This window comes from Jatropha curcas, chromosome 8 (genome assembly GCF_041381405.1).
Source record: "Jatropha curcas cultivar XTBG-Jc1 chromosome 8, XTBG_Jcur_1.0, whole genome shotgun sequence".
In the NCBI taxonomy this organism is placed as follows: Eukaryota; Viridiplantae; Streptophyta; class Magnoliopsida; order Malpighiales; family Euphorbiaceae; genus Jatropha; species Jatropha curcas.
In genome coordinates, this window is record NC_143158.1 from 16,178,107 (window position 1) to 16,192,144 (window position 14,038).

Here is a 14,038-nt window from a genome sequence, read left to right on the forward strand (position 1 = left end):
ATTTATGGATACTGCGCAATGTTGCTTTTGCATTGAGTAAATTTATATAATAAATAATTTTATAAATTTACAATAATTTATGTAGTATATTCTTACATTAAATTTATAATAATTTACATGGTACATTTGTAAAATTACTAAATTATATTTACACACTCGCCAGGTAAATCAAACCATGTCAATCAGCAACCGAGCACGTATATCTTGAACCTGAATGTCTAATGTATAGGCAACTTATTACTCATTTTTTATTTGACTTCTAAAAATCATTCAAAGAAAACATATATTTATAATAGTTTATACAATGCATTTATGGAATACATTTACAATGGAATATCTAATCTTTTACAAAGAATTAAGCGTTCAAGCATTTTTTAGTCTACCCCTGTTAAGAAATGCATGCATTTGAAGACACAGTTGTAAACATATTAAACACGATAAAGTTTACCTCTTGCTTAGCTTCTAAACCTCTTTGAATAGCTTCTCCAGATACTCTCTTTGCAGGAGCTCCGATGCTAATTTTAACCCTTTGTTCATTATCAGAGCATGTATACTAAGAGACACCTTGGAAAAACAATTACTTCTTTAAACAACTTAATGACCTTCATTTTTTAAATAATATTAATAATAACAACTAATTACCTACAACCATTACAAAATGCATTGTAAAAAAAAAAATGTACCTAAAGGAAGGCTTTCTGTGATTCCCAATATAAGATTCTTTCCATGGAGTGCTGCAAATCATCACCATCATCCTCACAATCAAAGGAAGGATCAGAGGGATGAAAATCTTCGTCAAGAAAGAATGAAATTTTGTCTTCAAGGTTGTCTATGATTTATGGCCTCTATAAATAAAACTGGAAGCAAAAGAAAATTTTAATGTAAAATCCAAAAAAATATATATGCCTTGATCATAAAGTCATTTAGCCTTCATACATTCACATCATTATACCTGCATGGACAACTTATGACCATTCGAGTTTTGACCTCAATCAAAATCATTCAAAGAAAAATATACGTTTATAATAGTTTGTTATTTAATTGTAAGAAAAGAAAACCTTAAGTGCACGCCTCACTTTTGGTCATGTGTATCAATGTTTCTTAATATCCGAATAGAACTTGCATCAAAGCTATTGTCTATGCCCGCACAATAAACAAAACATTTACAGTAGTTTATACAATGCATTTATAGACTACATTTACAATAAAATATCTAATCTTTTACAAAGAATTAAAACATACTATCAATGTCGTATTGTAGTCAGGCACTTTTTAGTCTACCCCTATTAAGAAATGCATGCATCTGAATACATAGTTGTAAACAAATTAAACACGATAAAGTTTACCTCTTTCTTAGCTTCTCAATTTCCTTTTTGAATAGCTTCTCAAGATACTTTCTTTTCATGAGTTCCGATACCAATTTTAACCCTTTTTTCATTATCAGAGCATATATTCTAAGAGAACACCTTGGAAAAATAATTACTTCTTTAAACTACTTAATGACCTCATTTTTTTAAAAATAATAATAACAACAACTAATTACCTACAACCACTACAGAACGCATTGTAAACAAATGCATTCCGATTAGATTTGCGGTGTCCAATTTCAGAAGCAGAAATTGTTTTTGCTTTTGAGCTAGACTTGAAATCATATTTAAATTCCTTCCCGCAATGCAATACCAAAAGAAAATTCAAAATAAAGCATAGAACACCCAAAATAGAACAAAAATACTGCAGTTCATGTAATAAAGTTCCCACTTCATATAATAAACATTGCGCTACTACTCTACTCTTGAGATCTTTTAATTATTAGCACACTTTGTGTTATTAGTTGAAGTTCCCAGCACATCCAAATATATTTAGCATAAATCTATAAATATTCTCAGCCACATTTGTTTTATTAAATTTAAGCAAGACATTTGAAGTTGGAGGTATTAAATGAGTTTTCAACTTTGCTAGAAACCAATAATCTCTTCTAATTAATTAGAGAGAAATTTCTTACTTGGTACATTGGGCTTCAAATCTGTGGTTAATTGAACTGGCATAATTTTATTCTTATTTATTTTACCCAACACTGCTCTTGAGTCTCCAAGATTAGCTATGATAAGATCTTCACCCTTTTAAAAAAAAAAAAAAATTTAAATCCAACACAAAAAGATAAGAAATAACATAAACATAAGTTTATCATAAATTGCACAATTTTTTTTCCAAACTTCATGATTAGTTGTCTTATAACAACTGCTGTGGTTCCACTGTAAAGAGCAATCTAAGTTCTCTTGAAGCTTGACTTCCTCGTCCATAGCCTTGAAAGCATTAATACAAACCTCTTTCTAGATGTAAAAATTTCTGCTTGGTATTAAATCATCTTCAACTTTCTTATTTTTGCCATCTTCAACTGGCCTTGTCTTAGCCAAGACATTCTTTTGATTTATTAACAGTGATGGCAATCTGTTTCTTACAATCTTTCTCACTATATGACCATTCTTTCCATGACCATAAGAAACTCCACACAAAACTCCATCTTCTACTCCATAATCCTTTTTTTAAAAGAAAAAACAGAAAAAGAAAAGAAGTTTCAATCAGTAAAACTTCTACAAGAGAAAAGATAAGACAACCTGTTAAATACTAACTAACCTGATGAAGAAAAGCAGAATCTTGGTTTAACCCTTTGCTTCCTTCTGTAGAGTAAAGAGAACCAAGTCCTTAAATCATTACAAGCAATATTTTCTTCTATGCATAGAGTAACCTTTTCAAGGCTATCTTCTGAATTTCTGAGATTTTAGGTAAGGTAATAGTAACCTTAATAATAGATTTCCCTCTTCTCCATATTGTGGATGGTATTCCTTAATCATTCTTTATTTAGGCTTGAGTTAAGAGGTGAAATCATCAATTTGTTTGTGTTAATTCACTTTGTGCATATTTCACAATTTTGTTTAACCTATTTGAGGCACTACTCTTGGCTGCATGTATTGGGGATTGAAAGACGCAAATCAGGAAAATGGTAATACACAGAGTGAGGAATAGAAGAGAATGAAAAAAGCGGTAATGCACATGTGTTCTCAAAAAAAAAAAAAAAGAAAAAAGAAAAAAGGAAGAATAAAGGAGAACAAAAAAAGTGGTAATGCACATGAGTTCTCCAAAGTTTGCAAAAGAAAAAAAAAAAGGAGAGAGAGAGAGAGAAATGCTCTTTCTTTCCTTTCGAATGTTTGCACCAAATCCTAGAGTATTGGCCTTAACAAGTTAGCCTTATGTTGAGATGTGCGACAACTTAAGTTTCTATGGAGCTTAATCTATTGCATGCCGAAAATATTCCAAGTCTTTATGTTTTGTGCTTAAAAGGGTGGCTTGAGGTTGCTATACACTAGTATGTGAGGGATTATATTATGAATGGTTATTATCTTCTTTGTCTTTTGATACGGATCCACTATCACTAATCACCTATGGGGCTCAAGGGAACAAGGACCACAACAATGGCAATCCATTAGTACTTCCTAGTGGACCAAGTACAAGGAGCCGTGCAAAGAAATATGGAGCAACCATGTCCTTATACATTCAAGAACAAGTTACACAAGAGCTCCATGACCTTGCTTCCAACAAGTGCTATGAAGAACTTGAAGGAACACCTAAGTTTCTCACATTAATGGAAGCACATGTTGAATCTGAATTTCAACATATGGCACGCCCCAGACCGTGCTAGGTTAGCACGCCCGTGCAAGGTGGCACGCCCCAGGCCGTGCAAGCCCCTAACTCTTGCGAGGAAACACTTATCTTGAAGCACGCTTGTGCCAACTAGCACGCCCCAGACCGTGCAAGCCTCTGACTCCCGCGAGGAAACACTTGCCTTGGAGCACGCCCGTGCCAACTAGCACGCCCCAGACCGTGCCCGCCTCTGCCTCTACTTAGATTAGTTAGTTTATTTTGAGTTTTAACAATGTTAATGGGTTGGGCCTCCTATATTTCGGCCCCCCTTGGTGATTTTCCTTTATTTGTTTAGATTTGGTCAATCTTTAGTTGATTTGGATTAGTTAACCAAATCCTAAAGTTGTTTAGATTTACTAGTCTTATCCTTAGTTGGTTTAGATTTACTAAATCATAATCCTTAGCTGAGTTAGACTAACTATTCTAAATCCTTTAAGAATCAGGACCTCTTAGAACTAGTATAAATAGTTTGTTATATTGTATTTTTATTCAATCAATCAATGAAATAGAAATTTTTCTTTCATGCTTAGGCGTGTTCTTTGCTTTGGAGAGAGTGTGAGATTGCATTCCTCTTATTGCATCAAGAATCAAGGTAAACTTATCAATTTACTTGTGGCGTTTATCTTATTCTTTTACTCTATTATTGGTGTTTCTGTTTCTTTATAAACGAGGGGTGCCATAGGGGAGGGTTTAGTTTGATCTTTGATCTATTCCAAATCTTGTCATAGAGTTCTTGGAATAAATTTCCATAGGGTTCCGCGTCAGTTTGGTATCAGAGCCAAAGATTAAGGTAAATTCTTATTTATCTTAGTTCTAGGGTTTGTGATTATTTGTTTTCTTGTTTCTTCTTGTTTTCGTGTTTGTCTTCTTGTTTGTTAGTTTTAATTTAGAATTTTCATCAATTGTGTTTATTGAATTCGTTCTTGATAAAAAAAAAAAAATTCTGGAAGTTGTGATCTTAGATCTTGTTGATTAGAATTGCAAAAAAAAAAAAAAAAAACAAAAAGAGTAAGAAAAAAAAAATTCGTCCACCATTAAAGAAGCTTGATTGTGTTGTGTGGATTTTGTTCCTAATTCTTAGGGATTTTGTCCTAATTCATAGGGATTTTTCCTAATTCTTAGGGATTTGACCATATTTCTCTTGATAAAATCTAATCTTAACTACTTTGTGCATAAGATAACAAGAATTAATTGTCCATATCTTTTGAGCTTAAGCATATCCACTACAATCTTTGTCAAAATCTAAATCCTACCTAAATTGGGTTACATTGAAAGGATAAGGGAAGGATACAAGGCAGCACGCCTGTGCTTCACCATAAGCACGCCCGTGCTCGGTTCTGACTCTCAATTGTCGGATCAAGTTATACGCACACGCCCGTGCTTCCATCTAGCACGCCTGTGCTCGGTTCTGACCATATTAAAAAAAAATTCTTTGATTGCTTGCTTTGTTTTGGTTAGAATTAATTAGGTCCATATTTGGTTTGCTTTGTAGTAAGCTAAATTCATACATTATATCCTGAAATTGTCTTTTAAATTCTAGTTTCTTTATTCTTGTTTGAGCTTTCTTTTGCTTCTATTACATTGTTAGGGTGTGTTTGCTTGTTTACTACACTCTAATTGATAATTAAGTAGTGCATTGTTTTTGTTCTTGTGCTGCTATCCAACTCGTTTTTGAGTCTTCTTTCTAGAAGTTGTGCTTGCTTTTATTGTTAAGATTTATTCCTTGTTTCTAAACGTGCTTTTGAGTTGGTTTGTTCACCTAAGATTCTGAAGTACAATTGGAGGAATTGCAAGGAGTGATTATAAGAGTGTTAAACACGCGAGGGAGTGTTTATTATTAACTCAAATCTATTCTTTTTTTTTTTTTTTTTTTTTGTTTCTTTCTTAACAATGAGTTTAAGCAAATTTGGAGATGGTAACGGGGATGAAATTCCAATTAAAGACCCTCAATTGAAACTTTTCATGGAAGCAATTCAAGGACAATTTAGAACCTTCAATAATCTTGTCCAAGACATGAGGGAAGAATTGCAAGAGATAAAAGTTTCACAAAACTCTAATACAACAAGAGCTCGTCCACAAGCTAGATTTCAAGACCATGATGATGAAGAGACTGAAGAGACCAATCTTAATAGAATTGATGGAGACTTGGGATCAATTAAGATGAGGATTCCAGAATTCAAAGGTAACAACAATACTGAAGAGTACCTTGAATGGGAGAGAAAGGTAGAACAAATCTTTGAATGCCATAATTATTCTCAAGAAAAGAAATCCCATCTTGCTGCTATTGAATTCAAAGGTTATGCTATGTTTTGGTGGGAACAATTGCTATTGAAAAGAAGAAGAAAGGGATTGCGACCTGTACCACCATGGGAGATCATGAAGGAGCTAATGCACCAAAAATTTGTCCCTACTCATTACTTTAGGGATTTACACAATAAATTAGCTAGAATGGTTCAAGGAGGGAAGAGTGTGGAAGAGTACTACAAAGAGATGGAGATTTGCATGGCTAGAGCCAAGATTGAGGAAGATGAGCAAGTCACCATGTCACGATTCCTTGGAGGTCTAAATAAAGACATTGCTGATGCTTTAGAGATGTATCGCTATGATACCTTGGAGGAGATGATAGATATGGCAATGAAACTTGAAAGGCAGAAAAAGGGGAGATCCACCAACAAATATTCTAACAACACATGGGGATCTAAATGGCCCAAAGAAGGTGAAAAGAAGGATTTTAAGGGTTCCAATTTCCAAAGGACAGAATCAACTTCAAAAGGTAAAGAAGCTATCCAAACTCCAATTAAAAGCAACAAAGGTACTTCTAACTCTACAACCCCTTCTAGAGAAATTAAATGCTTTAAATGTTTGGGGAAAGGGCATTATGCATCTCAATGTCCTAATAAAAGAGTTATGATTACTAAAGATGATGGAAACATTAGTTCTGAATCTGAATGTAGTGATTATGATGATATGCCTAATTTAATTAATGATGATGATGATGATTCAGATAACTTAATACTTCCTGAACATGGTGAAGCTTTGGTTGCTAGGCGTGCTTTGAATATGCATGTCAAGGAGGAAAGCCTTGAGCAACGTGAGAACATATTTCACACTAGGTGTTTGATTAGTGGAAAAGTATGTACTCTTATTATTGATGGGGGTAGTTGCACTAATGTTGGTAGTGTAAATATGGTAAACAAACTGAACTTAACATGTCTCAAGCATCCTAAGCCTTATAGGTTGCAATGGTTGAATGATTGTGGGGAAGTGAAGGTGACTCGACAGGTACTTGTGCCATTCTCTATTGGATGGTACGGAGATGAAATTTATGTGATATAGTACCTATGCAGGCAGGCCATTTATTGTTGGGAAGACCATGGCAATATGATAGAAGAGCACTTCATGATGGATTCCACAGTCGATACTCTTTGGTTCATAAGGGTAAAAAGGTGGTTCTTGTACCATTATCACCTCAAGAAGTATATGAAGATCAAAGGAAGATAGTTGAGAGAGAGAGAGAGGTTTCGGCCTTGAGGAAGAATGAGAGTGAGAATTCAAAAGAACAAAAGAGAGAAAAGAGTAAGGATGAAGGAAAAGAGGCCACAAAAATAACAAAACAAATTAATGGCCTAATTGTGAGTGAAAAACAGAGAGAGGAAAAAAAGAAACAAACCTTTTATGCAAGAGCTAGGGAGGTTAAGTGTGCTATTGCCTTGGAGAAGCCCGTGTTGCTTCTTAGGTATAAGGAGGTTTTATTTGTTGAAACTAACACTAACCTTGAAAGTTTACCTTCTATATTGCAGGAATTTGATGATGTCTTTCCTAGTGAATTACCTAGTGGTTTACCACCTTTAAGGGGAATAGAACATCAAATTGACTTCATTCCTGGATCCACCATTCCAAATAGACCTGCCTATAGAAGCAATCCAATGGAGACAAAGGAGTTGCAAAGGCAAGTTGATGAGCTTATGGAAAAAGGTTTGGTGCGAGAGAGCATGAGCCCGTGTGCCGTTCCCGTGCTTCTAGTACCTAAAAAGGATGGAACATGGCGCATGTGTCTTGATTGTAGAGCGATCAACAAAATCACTGTAAAGTATAGACACCCTATCCCTAGACTTGATGATATGTTAGATGAATTGCATGGGGCAACTTACTTTACTAAAATTGATTTAATGAGTGGTTACCATGAAATTAGAATGCAACCAGGTGATGAATGGAAAACTGCTTTTAAAACTAAGTATGGTTTGTATAAATAGTTAGTTATGCCTTTTGGACTATCTAATGTACCTAGTACATTTATGAGGCTCATGAACCATGTATTGCGTGCCTTCTTAGGAAAGTTTGTGGTTGTATACTTTGATGATATACTCATTTATAGCAAGTCTCTTAATGATCATGTTGAGCATGTTAGGATAGTATTACAAACTTTGAGATCTGAAAAATTGTATGCTGAGCTTAACAAATGCACATTCTGTATAGATAGACTTATATTTCTTGGATTTATTATGAGTGCACAGGGTATTGAAGTAGATGAGGAGAAAGTAAAAGTTATCAAAGAATGGCCAACTCCCAAATCAGTTTCTGAAGTTAGGAGCTTTCATGGGTTGGCAAGCTTTTATAGGAGATTTGTAAAAGATTTCTCTTCAATTGCAGCACCACTAACAGAAATTATCAAAAACGAAGTTGGATTCAAGTGGGGAGAAGAACAACAAGGGGCGTTTGAAACACTTAAAGGAAAGTTAACATCTGCACCTATACTTTCTTTACCCAACTTTGAAAATACTTTTGAAATTGAGTGTGATGCTTCTGGTGTGGGAATTAGGGCTGTCCTAATGCAAGAAAAGAAACCAATTGCCTACTTTAATAAGAAATTGAATGGAGCACAACTCAACTATTCAACCTATGACAAAGAGTTGTATGCCTTGGTAAGAACTCTAAATGTTTGGCAACACTACTTACTACCTAAGGAGTTTGTTATCCACACAGACCATGAGGCCCTAAAACACTTGAAGGGTCAAGGTAAGCTTAACAAAAGGCATGGTAAGTGGGTTGAATTTATTGAACAATTTCTATATGTGATTAAATACAAGCATGGAAAAGATAATGTTGTTACTGATGCATTGTCAAGAAGATATACTCCAATTGCTGCTCTTAGTTCTAAACTGCTTGGATTTGAGTATGTTAAAGACTTATATGTGAATGATTCTGACTTTGGCAACATATATGTGGCATGTGAGCATGGAGCATTTGATAAGTTCTATAGACATGATGGATATTTGTTTAAGGGCAGCAAACTTTGTGTGCCTAAATGTTCTATGCATGAATTGCTTGTACTTGAATCTCATTGTGGGGGATTGATGGGACACTTTGGGATACATAAGACTTATGATATGTTGAATGAACATTTTTACTGGCCTTATATGCATAAAGATGTAGAAAGAGTTTGTAATTCTTGTATTGCTTGCAAACAGGCCAAATCTAAGTCTATGCCTCATGGATTATATATGCCTTTATGTAACACCCACCGGCCAATCCCGGAGAACCAGACGGCGGATGCCACAATCGGTGCCGGAGCACCGTCTTATGTCACTTATTAAAGCTAGATCACAAATTAGAAGTGGTTAAATTTTCATAAGGAGGCAAGTAATTAACATTTTGTTTTTTTTTTTTTTTTGTTAACGAAAATAATATTTAAGGAAATTCCTACGAAAATTTCGCAAGAGTTTCCCCTAAAAATTAACTTGCCACACAAAGAAAATATACACACTTCCAATTTTCTCCAAACCCCAAAACTCCAATTCAACATAACATACCACAAGCACTTCTAAATATCCATCAACATACGCATCATAGTCTAAACACATTCCTTTCAAGGAATATATAATCATTATACACCAAAAATATAATAAGATGTTATTTCCTTCAATAATCATAACTCTTAATACATTATAAACTTATTATATACAACCTCCATAATACAATCTTTATATACATGCCAAAAATCACCATTTACAAAATATCCTACCCAAAATGTGATCTCTACTCTGATGCTTGTCCTCTGGTCTTGAAGAACACCCTCCGCTCCTAACCTGCGCGTGATAAAAATCAACGCGCTGAGTGGAAGACTCAGTGGTGCTAAATAACCAACAATTAAATTAAATAGAAAAGCCAAGTCAAATATGAAATTACTCAACTATGTAAATACCGAAATCGCATTCATTTAATTCAAATACTTTGAAAGCAATGAGAAGATTATAAATACAAATATGTCTTCATTCTTTTATAGCAACAATAAAATTTCATTTTTTGTTGAGGCTCGTACTCATGCAGAATGAACATAAGCAGATTTGATCGTGGCCTATATTAGCGCCACCCCCATCACATACTCGTGGCCTATGAAAGCACCACCGTGGCCTATGAAAGCACCACCCCCATCACACAATCGTGGCCTATGAAAGCACCACCGTGGCCTATGAAAGCACCACCCTATCACACAAATAAGCGCGTCCGCCTATTTATAAGGGCTGATAACCCTAGCATATGATCATAGCTTCACAATAAGAAAATCCATCTCATCATACCACGTCTCAATCATGCATAGTAGAGCCCAAATCAAAATCATTCTTTCACAAAAGCAATAATTATTAGTCAAAACCTCTTCATTTAGTACTCATTAGTTCAAAATTTTTACTCAAAACACTATAGATGTATATATACTTAAGATAGTATAAAAGTACATAAATCAAGAACTTTTCAGCATTTTCATAAACTTGACCTTTGCAGGGTTTTTAACACATAAGTTGACTTATGGGTCTCCAAATTGAATGAAATCAGGTTCATTAGAAAGCTAAGACAAAATTATACAAATGTTCAGAAGGGACCACAGCCCAGATCACAGAGTAAGATAGCAAACAAAAGCTCAGAACACAGACCAACAGATCAGACCTGATTCAGCAGAACCAAGTCCAATGTTTCTTGAATTCCTACTTCACCAAACACTCAAATGAAACCAATCCAGAACGAGAGAATTCTCAAGACACAGGGCAACAACTTTTATGAAGAACTCAGAACCTAATCTTGTCAGTATAGTGGTCAAAATGGGCACTCAATTTAGTAATGCATGTGGCCCGACACAACAGAGTCAGTTTGGGTGTTTCAGCCATAAGTTGAGCTATGTATATCCAATTTGGACACAAGAGGATGGGTTGGAAAGATACGAAGTAAAGCTATAACTTTTATGAAGAACATAAAACGTTATTTTTCCATTTGAGTGGTCAAAATGGACAATCATTTCGGATAGACAGGTAAGACATCATAACAGAACCAGTTTTGGTATTTAAATCATAAGTTGAGCTACAAGTATTGGAATTAGACATAAGAATATGTTTTGGAAAGCTGAGAAATAGAGCTACAACTTTCATGAAGAAGTCAGAAACAGATGGGAAGGATAAAGGGGTCGAAAATGAGTTCCAATCCCACGGCAGAACACATCTCACATTAAAATTCAGCAATTTCAACAAAACATACAAAGTTCCCAAAATATATTCAAAACCCTAACCATGTAAAAACAACTTAAACAAGTGAAATTATGATTGCACTAACCTTATTAACAAGCTTGAATAAGCTTGGAAAGCCTTACTCCTTGGCTTTCTCTTTCCCCTTTGAGGATGGTTCTCCAACCTCTTCAAAGCATGAAAAATCAACATTACAAGCAAAACTTGACAAAAGAAATAGTTGGAGCATGATTTAATGCATCAATAACATGTCTAAACCATGAATTCTACTTAACAATTCACAAAACTCAAAAACCACAACTTACTTGCTTCAATGGTAACTTCACTTCTCTTTGCTTTTAATCACCAAACTCAACTTCTACTTCTTAATTCTTAAGGATTAAGTACTAATCTATGGTTTAATTAGGTAGTTTGGTGGTAAATTTGGAGGTAAGAAAATGAAGAAAATGAAAGAAGAAGGAAGAAGATGGAAATGGCGTGGAGAAGAGAAGAGAAGAAAACAAAAAGTGTTGTGGTGTTACTTTAAGTGCCAAAGTCAAATTTGACTTCCAAATTTCATGTCAAATGTGTGGCTAAGATCAAGTCCTAAGTAATCTCATCCAATGGCTCTAAATATTCCTCAAATAAATCTCTTCTACTTCTTATTTAACTCCACCAATTAATTAAATGAACTCCACTAAAATAATTCCTCATTTATTTCTTAATATACCACACTAGAAATATTATGCATTTAATACATAAACTTTCCAAAAATATTCATTAAATATTTTCTGCCCACCTAAATCATGCAAACATGCTCCAAAAATAGTAAATAAAATATTAACTATGCATAGTAATTTTTCCGGACTAAAATAATACCAAGTCCCGGACCGATGGTACTATTCACAGACCGGTAAATCACTATTACCGACACTAAAAGAAAAATCAGTCTGTTACACTTTACCTGTTCCTAGTTCACCTTGGACTGATATATCCATGGACTTTGTACTTAGTTTACCTAGGACTAAGCGAGGTAAGGACAGCATATTTGTTGTTTTTGATAGGTTTAGCAAGATGGCTCATTTCATTCCTTGTCATAAAACTGATGATGCCAATAATATTGCTGATCTATTCTTTAGAGAAGTGGTAAGACTACATGGGGTACCACGAACTATAGTTTCTGATAGGGATGCAAAGTTTCTTTCACACTTTTGGAGAGTTTTGTGGGGTAAGCTTGGAACTAAATTACTTTATTCTACAACTTGTCATCCTCAAACAGATGGACAAACTGAAGTTGTGAATAGAACTTTAGGAACATTGCTTCGTACCATTATGGTAAAAACTTAAAAACTTGGGAAGATTGTTTGCCATTCATTGAATTTGCATATAATTGTAGCATACATTCTACTTCAGGTTTTAGCCCATTTGAACTTGTTTATGGCTTTAACCCACTAACTGTATTAGATCTTGTTCCTTTACCTTTGAATGAACTTTCTAATTTAGATGGTACTCAAAAGGCAGAATTGGTGAAATCTTTACATGAGAAAGCTAGAGCCCACATAGAGAAGAGGAACAAACAATATGCTGAAAGAGCAAACAAGGGCAGGAAGAAGTTGGTGCTTATGCCAGGTGATTGGGTTTGGGTACACTTTCGCAAGGAAAGGTTTCCCAACCAAAGGAAGAATAAGCTCGATGCATGTGGAGATGGTCCATTCCAAGTCTTAGAGCGCATCAATGACAATGCCTACAAAATAGACTTGCCAGGTGAGTATGGTGTTTCTGCTACTTTCAATATTAGTGATTTGTCTCCCTTTGACATGGATGCAGATTTGAGGACAAATCTTTTTAAAGAAGGGGGGGATGATACGGATCCACTATCACCAATCACCTATGGGGCTCAAAGGAACAAGGACCACAACAATGGCAATCCATTAGTACTTCCTAGTGGACCAATTACAAGGAGACGTGCAAAGAAATATGGAGCAACCATGTCCTTATAAATTCAAGAACAAGTCACACAAGAGCTCCATGACCTTGCTTTCAACAAGTGCTATGAAGAACTTGAAGGAACACCTAAGTTTCTCACATTAATGGAAGCACATGTTGAATCTGAATTTCAACATATGGCATGCCCCAGACCGTGTTAGGTTAGCATGCCCGTGCAAGGTGGCACGCCCCAGGCCGTGCCAGCCCCTGACTCTCGCAAGGAAACACTTATCTTGAAGCACACCCGTGCCAACTAGCACGCCCCAGACCATGCAAGCCTCTGACTCTCGCGAGGAAACACTTGCCTTGGAGCACGCCCGTGCCAACTAGCACGCCCCAGACCGCGCCCGCCTCTGCCTCTACTTAGATTAGTTAGTTTATTTTGAGTTTTAACAATGTTAATGGGTTGGGCCTCCAATATTTCGGCCCCCCCTTGGTGATTTTCCTTGATTTGTTTAGATTTGGTCAATCTTTAGTTGATTTGGATTAGTTAACCAAATCCTAAAGTTGTTTAGATTTACTAGTCTTATCCGTAGTTGGTTTAGATTTACTAAAACCTAATCCTTAGCTGATTTAGACTAACTATTCTAAATCCTTTAAGGATCAGGACCTCTTAGAACTAGTATAAATAGCTTGTTATATTGTATTTTTATTCAATCAATCAATGAAATAGAAATTCTTCTTTCATGCTTAGGCGTGTTCCTTGCTTTGGAGAGAATATGAGATTGCATTCCTCTTATTGCATCAAGAATCAAGGTAAACTTATCAATTTACTTGTGGCGTTTATCTTATTCTTTTACTCTACTATTGGTGTTTCCGTTTCTTTATAAATGAGGAGTGCCATAGGGAGGGTTTAGTTTGAT

The 14,038-nt window shown here is 35.2% G+C and overlaps 1 pseudogene; it reads right to left on the minus strand.

Moving 5' to 3' along the window:
- Nucleotides 1-1,979: 1,979 nt before the first annotated feature.
- LOC149494246 (putative protein phosphatase 2C 72) lies at nucleotides 1,980-5,086 on the minus strand (annotated as a pseudogene).
- Nucleotides 5,087-14,038: the final 8,952 nt, after the last annotated feature.